Below are 8,683 nucleotides of genomic sequence, written 5' to 3' on the forward strand. Positions count from 1 at the left end.
ATCTCGTCAGTGAGGTCGGTGGCGGGGTTGTCATCGCCACTGTCGATGCCACCCTCTACAGACCGGCAAAGGGGAGAGAAAAAGAAAGAGAGTGGATGACATGTGGGCCAGTGGGGCCCACACTATTTTCTATGCGTGAATTATAGATGGGGCCTACACATATTTTTTTTAATTCTGATACCACATAAGCATCACTTGGAATGAAGACTAGGTCAACAGCGCCATGTCAGCGCTACGTCAACAAAACCACCCTCCAAAAACGCTGAGGGAGTCATTGCACTAGTTTGAATAGTTCGAGGAGTCATCCTATCCATTTTTGCGATTGAGGGCTACAGGTTAGATTCGGGTTACTTTTAAGGGAGTCAAGGTGGACTTATTCCTATTAGATATCATTAATTGGAAATATATGCTGCGGGACAATAGAGGTGGGCTGCTGATGGTGATAGCTCAGTACGGGTATTCGTCCATGTTAGTATATATTCCTAAGACACTTTGCTGGGGAGGGTACTCCTCCGTATTTAGCCCAGGTTGGACGGCCAAGACAGGTTATCGTAAGAAAATAGGCAATCAGTGGTGGTATCTCGATACACCGAGAGGGCACTGTTAGGGATATTGGTTGCACGACTGTGTACTAGCAAATGTAAACTAAAGATGAGTCTATATAAGAAGTTTAGGAATGATTTCTCTTCTTATTCTTGCTCCACAGTCTAGAATTATTTAATGAGAGAATCTGAGTCCTTCTGCTTTGTGTCACTCTACCCAATTAAATAAATTTACCTCTACTTAGACTTTGATGCATACAAATAATATATAAATTATTGGCATAGTTCTCTCTTATAAATCCTCCCTTGGGATTAAATAAATATGATACCTTGGAATATTTTCGGGTGAAATGCTACAGTGGTATATCCGCGCGCTTGCGGCTTACTTCTGTAACCATAAATATACCAGGACTATTTCTGCGCCATTGCTGGGAATTCATATTTCTAGTAATGTCCTTATGAAATACCAACACCATGGAGCATTGCTCCATTTTCGGCCGGAACTCGAATTTCTCCTCCTTTCCATTGATGCGGAGCCGGATTTCTCTAGCTCCCACATCAATGTTCGTCTCTGCGGTGCTCAGGAATGGATGCCCAAGGATGAGCGGCATGTCTTTATTGGAGTCCATATCCAGCACCACAAAGTCAACATGGACGAAGAAATCCCGGATCTTCACCGGGATATCCTCAGCGATACCCAACAGGTAGTGGACCGAGGAATCAGCCAGCTGGAGCTGCATCGGTGTTCACGAAAACACCATGAAATTTACCCTGTCGAAGACTTCCTTGGGCAAAACGCTCACTCTTGCCCCAAGGTCGTATAGGGCCTAGTCGAAGTACTATGTCTCGATCAAGCAAGCAATCGTGAGACAACCTGGATCCTTCTTCTTCTAAAGAAGCCAGTGGAGTATAGCATTTCTACACTCCTCCGTTAAATTTATTAGCTCCATGGTTGCCATTGGTCGTTTGTTGTTTAACATGTCCTTGAGGTAGCGAGCATAAGTTGGAACTTGCATCGCGTCCAGAAGAGGGACATTGATGTTGATCTTCTATATCACCTCGACAAAGTGAGCGAACTGCTCATCCACAGACGGCTTCTTGTTGCACTGAGGAAATGGCAGCATGTTGGTGTCGCAATATTCTGGCGGCGTTGTCTTTCCTTGTTGTGGATTTTCGATATCTCCAACAGTGTTGAATGGAGCATTGTTCTTGCCTTCCTTGCTTGAGCCTACAGTGTTAGGATACAACGGATCGCAAGTGGAATTTAGCTCCCCTCGTGGTTACCGCCTTAACATTTTCTAGAGAAGGCTCGGGTTGCCCTGTAATCTTCCTAGATTTATGAGTAAGAACAAAAGCAGCCAGCTGAGCTAATTGTGTTTCTAGAATTTTATTGAAGTTCGACTGGTTTTGAAGAGCAGAAGCAAAACCATCTAACCTTACATTTATGTTTTCTAAGACTTTGTCATTAGCAGCTAATTTCCTAGATAGAGCATCGGTTATTTTAGCTTGGCCAAAGACAAGATCTTTTTAACGAGGGTTGATTTTTATTGAAATTACCATTGTTACCTCCTTGATAGAAAGGGTGGGGCTGGTTCCACCCTTTACCTTCTTGTGGACGATACTCGTTGTTATTATTGTTCATGAACATTACCTCTTCATGGGTCTCCAGACAGTCGTTCCAGAATGACCAGTATTGCCGCAGATCTCACATGTCATGTGAGAGTCTAGGGCCTTAACGGTACCCTGTTTCGTTTCCTTCTCCTTATCGTCCAAGTGCTTCATCAGGAGTTCTAGCTTGGCGGCAAGCATTTCCATCTCCTTGACGGTGTTCATGCCCCTTTGACGGGGTTGGAGTCGCTCTTCGCTCCATCCCATGCTAGAGACCATCTTCTCAATTAAATCAACTGCTCCTCTGACGGTCTTTGCAAAGAAGGCTCCTCCAACAGCAGTGTCCATGTGGAAGAGTTAATAAAGCATAAAAATAAAAATATGAGAAGGACTAGTTAATCTAGGAAGAGGGGGCATAATATGAATCAAATATAATAATTATGTAAGTGTCTATGAGATTAGGACAGAGGGATTAATTACTTTAATAGATCTATAATGGTTAAAAATAATAGGTTGAATGATTTAAGTGTAAATCGATGGTGTGATGTTTTTCTTTTTCTCACAGCTTTTTGAATTTTTGATGTTAAATTATGGCAAAGATTAGCAGTGAGGGATTAATTAATTAAATAAATCTAATCTAATCATCGGTTTACGTGTAAATCGATGATCTGATTCTTTTGCATTTTACTCAGAACTGTTTGGATTTTATTGATCTTAACTTAATTGTTTAATTATAAATTAAATCACGACAATTTAGCTCATGTAGCCGGCACCGGCCTCGTCTCCACCCCCAAGCGGCCCGCTGACCATGAGCACGTCGCCGAGACGTTCGTGGGCGGCGGAGCTCCCATGGATTTCGGCGACAAAAGAAGAGCTAAAAAGTAGTCAGATAGTAAATGATACTAATGAACAACTAGATGACCAAAGATTCAAAATTATAGTTGTAAACAGTGGGAGTTGTAAAACAAGCGCTAGTTTCAGAGAACATAAACTAAGTTTCCATAGAACTCTTTTACATAGTACTGATCTGTGATCACTAGTCACTACACACACCATGGGAAGGGGAGAAAAAGAAAGACCAGAAGCAAAGACCTATTGCTATGTCTAAGAAGGTAAAATTAAAAGCAGCAAGAAAGCAGATGAAGGCGGCTGGGCTGGCTAAGCTTGGCGCCAAAAGTTCAGAGATTTAATTGCTGCAAGCCCGCGAGAGCAGGGGGTGTCTCTGGCTAGTAGCCGCCAGCGGCGTTGGCCACGAGCTTGATGGACGACGGCAGCGGGCTGTGCAGCAACGCGCGTGGTGGTGGTGGCTGCTCCAGGCGCCTCCCTGCGACATCGTAGTAGATCATGCCGGAGAAGTCCAGCGACTGGCACCGCTCCTCCATCAGTATCTCCTTCCTACACACACCGTCCTCCACGCGGAAGCTCAGCTCTTGCCGCCTCCGCCGCCTAGGAAAGTCACGATGGCGCACGACGAGAAGGACACTGCGATCCCCACCCGTGGCCGCAGGTGCAGCCGTCGCGCCGCCCGGGCCGCGGCCCAGGAACCCGGCAGCTGCACCCCTCCTATCCTCCGCCTGCCCTCCTGCGTGCGGCGCGCCGGCTCTAGGCTCCAAGCAGTCACCGTCTGCCAATGGGGTGATGGATTGGGAGGGGAATCAATGGAGGATTGGATAGAAGAAGATAAGGGCAAAAATGTCATTTTTTATGGTTTCTCTCTTATTAATTGGGCGAATATTATATTTTAATGCATCCAGTGTTCAGCAGCAAATTACCGCAATTTTGAAATGTTCTCGAACATATTCATATCTTTGTGATGTTCTTCAGCTAATTACGCATTTTCTGAGTGCCCTGGAACAAATTTTACCATAATCTTAACTTAATTAAAGGATTCATATTTTTTTCAATCGTCACCTCGCTTTCCGATGATTTTCGTCGGTCGTCGTCCGCGTCCGATTTGTGAACCTGGAAAATGAATCGATAAGATTAATTGAAATCGATCTGGTGCGGTAATTGTCATCCTGTAGCAAAGTAATCGGTACCATTGGCTGGGCCTAACAAGAATGGGCTTGCAGCCTGCTGATGGGATTTCTGCATGAGAGTCTACATACTCAACTGATGGCAATGCAAACGTGACAGCTCATGTCAAAATATATTTATCAAAGGTTGATAAGCAGTTGTCAAAGGTAGAACACGGGAGTTTTTTTCAAACGCGCAAGAGCCTTGCACGTAGAAGATAAAATTTTGTATAACTGTTAAACGTGGATACCAAGTATTTTTTTTTCACTAGACGAGTCATTAACACATGAACTATTTGATTTTTTAAAAAGAAATTTCTATATAGAAAACTTTTGTCCGAAACGTACCGTTTAGCACTTTGTAAAACGTGCTCTAGAACTCAGCCTTAGCCTAGAAGCATTGAGCACTACTCAGTCGTAACAAGAACCGCTAGCATGTTGTCTCCAATTTACAATCCACAATCACTTCCCTCTAATACTACCTTTGTTCTAAAAAATAAAAAGAAGTTCTGCCCAAAGTAAATCTAGGGGTTATAATAAGAAACATCCATACCAATCCTGGAAAAATCTGAAACACATATATAAAAAAGATCCCGTTGCAACGCATGGGCATTTTTTTTGCTAGTAAAATAAAAAGCAGAGTGAATGGTAGACACATGATATATATATAGTACCACTGGTGGAGAAACCGTTTGTAATCCCGATTGGTAACCCCCTTTAGTCCCGGTTGTCCAACCGGGACTATGAATCTGGGACTAAAGATAGCTATATTTAGTCCCGGGTAAAATAACCGGGACTAAAGATCGGTCAGCCACGTGGCCGGCCGAGCCATCTTTAGTCCCGGTTTGTGTTACAAACCGGGACTAAAGATTGGTGCACTATTTTTTTTTATTTGCATGGCCCTGTTTGCTGCATGGTTTATTATATATATATATATATATATATATATATATATATATATATATATATATATATATATATAGGACACTCATATGGGGCACCATGGTGCCCGGGCACCATGGTATCAAATACACAAAATATATATATATATATATATATATACACACATATATATATGCATATATATATATATACATATATACACATACATATATATATATATACACACACACACACACACATATATATATATATATGTATATATATATATGTATATATATATATATATGTGTGTGTGCACACACACACACATATGTCACAATATATATATGCATAATATATAAGCATATATAACACATACATATATATATATATACACACACACACACACATATATATATATATGTATATATATATATGTATATATATATATATATATATATATGTATATATATATATATGTGTGTGTGCACACACACACACATATGTCACAATATATATATGCATAATATATAAGCATATATATATATATATATATGTATATATGCATATGTGTATATGTATAAATCATATATTGCACACATATGTATAATTTAAAGCACTTAACATTTTATGTGCATATATGTTACCAAAATATATATTAGCACTGTACATATATAAATATATATATATATATATACATGCATATATAGTACAATTTATTTGCTCGGTAGCTATAGTTACGACTTCGACGCCGACGTTATGTCAGAAGAGGAAGGACCGACGTTATGAATTGTCGATCCGTCGTAGTAGAATTCACCATCGGGATTAAGGACTTCTTCGTTGATGAATCCCATTAGTGTTCTTGAACAGCCGTGATAAAATCCTTGTGTGGGAGATTATCCCTCATGTGAATACGCTATCATTCGAAAAATAATGAGTATCAATATATGAAATTAATAAACAACATAACAAATCGATACGCAATGAAATTTTGAATAGTTTATGTATACGTACATCGAGCTCTCGTGTTGTGCATATTTGGTTTGATAGGCAGTGGGCATACTCACATACGTAGTAGCTGCATAAGTTAGTTCCCTGGTTCTGCTTTGCACACTACATAAGAAACGATGAGATATTTAATATACTATTTATATTAACTGTAATTAGAGATTCAATTCAATATAATTTTGGATCATGCATGTACTCACTGGAAAATGAAACCTCCATCCAAGTTTTTCTTTCCAAGTCCCGCGGACCAATTGACGGAACCGATCCCAAGCCATACATATGCAGTTGCAAGCTATGATTAATTAATTATTACCCGAGATCAACATAATAGCAATAGATTCCCCGCGACTTTGGAATAGATGGCATTATATTACCTGTCTATCAGTTGGAAGACCTTTTCAAAAATCTTCTCCTCTTTATTCATTGAGTCGTACACAGTGACTCTGCATGCGTCCAAGTCGAAGAATAACAGGACCCAGTGGAATCTGAAATATGCGTGAGATGATATATATATATATGAAAATGTACATGCTATATGTATGGGAACAAAATTTGTTCGAACTACAATAAAAACTCACTCTGTGTTGTACGGCAGTAGTATGTACGTCTTGAAATGCTGCTACGTTAGGAGATGGACGAGATTGTCCTCTGTGTCTTTCTCGTACTTGTCGATCATTTCGGTGTTGATTTTCCGAGGGTCGATGAACCTAGTATCGTAGACCCTCCGCCGTCGGGCCCTTTGAATCTCTATTCTACAATGATGAATGGAAATTATTATTGCTTACATATATGCCAGGAGCTAATTATTGAACGAAACAAATTGAACTCAAAGATACTCACAAAATCCATGCGCTCAGAAGAGAGACGTCGAGGGCATCCAGATGGTACAGATCGAAGAGATCCTTGAAATGGATCCAGAGAACATCTTCTCCTTGCAAGAAGTCGGGGTTTCTGATCCTCGCTCTGAACATCTCTCTACCCTTGGCGCTCATTTCCATGTACCGTTCATGGAATTTGTACATCTGTGTCAGTAGGGACTGCAGCTGCTCAGGCGTGACAAGCAGTTTACCGAGTTTAAACTCGTATGCCACTTCCGCCTTCGGGATTGATGCGCCTCGAATCAGCTGATCCACAGTTAGACCGGTGTCTGAAATGAATTCCGTTATACCAAAATCTTCGCTGGTCACCAACGGCTCGACCTCGTGGTTTGGTTGTTCTCCAAGCTGAAGGACTGGTTTGGACTTCTTGTGATAGGCTCTCTGAAGTGTTCGGTCATAGTCCGATATCTGTAAGGCCTCCTTGTTTGTTGCGGACATTCCCTTGAAGAAGTTCTTCATGCTCGGGTCAATAGGTATCTTCTTTTTATGACTCCGAGGCTTGAGTTGCCTCTTCACTTCTCCTGTCACATAAGCATCAAGCTCCTCTTGACTGCAATCGTACGGTGGCTCCTTGTTTTTGGTGGCGTCAACTTTCGCCTTCTTCGTTGTCCTTGTGCGGGCAGGCGGTGGAGCTTGGCGAGACCTTGTCTTGGGAGGTGCAGGCGGACATGGTGGAGGTGGAGGAGCCAGAGGAGCCGGAGGAGATGGTGCAGGAGGAGGTGGCAGAGGAGCCAGAGGAGATGGTGCAGGAGGACGTGGCGGAGGAACCGGAGGAGATGGTGCAGAAGGAGATGGCGGAGCCGGAGGAGATGGTGCACGAGACGCCGCTTGTCACCCAGGAAGGATGATGTACCGCTTGCGCCATAGTATAATGGCGTGGCTTGTGTCTCGTAGATGCGTCTCACCGTCTCCTCCTGGGTAGTCCAACTCGAGGTCCTCGTACGCGGCTTCCACCAGCTCAACTTCGACCCTCGAGTATCCTGCTGGAATCGGTCTGCAGTGGTAAGTCCCGAAAGGGTCCATTGGGATGGCCAATCCCGACGCCACCTTCACGTGATGAGAGGTTATTTATTAGTAATCAACCTAAGCAGCAACTTGCGGAATGTACAAGTCAAAAAATCATCAAACTACGAGCATACCTTGATTGATAAGTTCTTCAAGGGAATATGCAGCTCACATGGTGTCCGCTGCATGATCTCATCAACAGGGCAGGTGGTTTCGTCCTGGGTTTGCATGGCGTCCATGCTCTGTGATTCTACCTGCCCCGTTAAGGCGCAGCTGCTACGATTGCCTGATGGGCTGACCATTGCAGGAGGAATGTACGGCTGGGGATCCTGGGACCGATGTGCGGCCATACGTTCATCCACCTTCCTTGCCACCTCCTCTTGCATGCTGAGCTCGTAGCTCGATACCCTGTACTCAAGATCTGCAATCTTCGCCCTGGATGCTCGGGAGTCTGTAGGGCGAGTGACAGCTTGTCCTTCTCTCTGTCGGGTCGGAATGTGCCCTGAGAAGAGGCTTCCACTGCGTCTGTTAGTCGACTGGCAGCCTCGTATATCTGATCGTTGAAGACAAGGGAGCCATCAACTGGGTTAAGCGTTCCACCGTGAGCATAGTACCAGAACTTCAATCGATCCGGCCATTTAGCGGTGGCCGGTTCGATACCCCTCTCAATCAAACTTGCCTCTATCTCCTCCCACTTCGGCATTGCGACGCTATATCCGCCTGACCCCAAGTGGTGATGGTACTT

The sequence above is a fragment of the Oryza sativa genome, chromosome 1 (assembly GCF_034140825.1).
Source record: "Oryza sativa Japonica Group chromosome 1, ASM3414082v1".
NCBI classification, from domain to species: domain Eukaryota; kingdom Viridiplantae; phylum Streptophyta; class Magnoliopsida; order Poales; family Poaceae; genus Oryza; species Oryza sativa.